The following is a 504-nucleotide window of genomic DNA, read 5'->3' on the forward strand; positions in this document are numbered from 1 at the left end:
AAGTAAGTGTGGACACTCCGTTTTTGTACCACACTTCTCTCTGTGCAGAAGTCAATTCCCCTAGGGTCAGGGGAAGTTCACTACAGGCTTCCTAGGGGAGGTGACACCTAGGTGTCTGGAGGAGAAAGCAAAAGGGTTAGCAGTGGTTGATGGGTTTGGGGCTGGAGCTTGGGGGATGGCATTTGAAGCACAGAGTAGAGCCGGAGGTATGATATTGGGGTAGGAGAGAGTGACAGAGATTGGTTGGGGATGAGGCTGAGCCAGGACTTGGAGGGCCTTGTGAGTGCTATGCTTGGCCAACATGGAAAGGATTTCAGTGTGGCTGGAACAGAGCTGAGGTCTGCAAGGGAAGAGAGATGAGGAGCAGAAGCACAGGGCAAAGGGACAGGAGATCAGACAAGAGGGAGCCAGTGAAAGGTTTTCAGCAGGAGAGGGACATGATCCAAACTGTATCATTAGAAAGCTTCTTAAACAACAGTGGGAAGAAGTGGTGAGATACTTTGG

This window comes from Galeopterus variegatus, unplaced genomic scaffold, assembly GCF_000696425.1.
Source record: "Galeopterus variegatus unplaced genomic scaffold, G_variegatus-3.0.2 Scaffold13836, whole genome shotgun sequence".
NCBI lineage: Eukaryota > Metazoa > Chordata > Mammalia > Dermoptera > Cynocephalidae > Galeopterus > Galeopterus variegatus.